Genomic DNA, 423 nt, shown 5'->3' with positions numbered 1-423 from the left:
TAGAAAAAGGGAACGAGGCAATGTATATGTATATGTATATAGGTGTGTGTGTGTATGTATGTATGTATGTATGTATATATATATATATATATATATATATATATATATATATATATCTATATATATATATATATATATATATATATATATATATATATTTATATATATCTATATAATATATAATATATAATATATATATATATAAATTATTGTATATATAAATAAATAAATATAAATATAAATATATATATATATATATTCACACAACCTATCTTAAGTTTTCTTATTTATAACTTTATCTTTATCTGTGATTAATATATTTTCATTATATCTTCAAGACACTTTCGAGGCTCACACTGCACAGCGCCAACCTAGTTCCGAATACATTGTTTGTTCTTGATTCGTTTGCTATAATAAAGGTTC

The sequence above is a fragment of the Penaeus japonicus genome, unplaced genomic scaffold (assembly GCF_977035675.1).
Source record: "Penaeus japonicus unplaced genomic scaffold, GWHDUDI00000001_assembly GWHDUDI00000034, whole genome shotgun sequence".
Classification (NCBI taxonomy): domain Eukaryota; kingdom Metazoa; phylum Arthropoda; class Malacostraca; order Decapoda; family Penaeidae; genus Penaeus; species Penaeus japonicus.
This window is presented reverse-complemented; position numbering follows the sequence as displayed.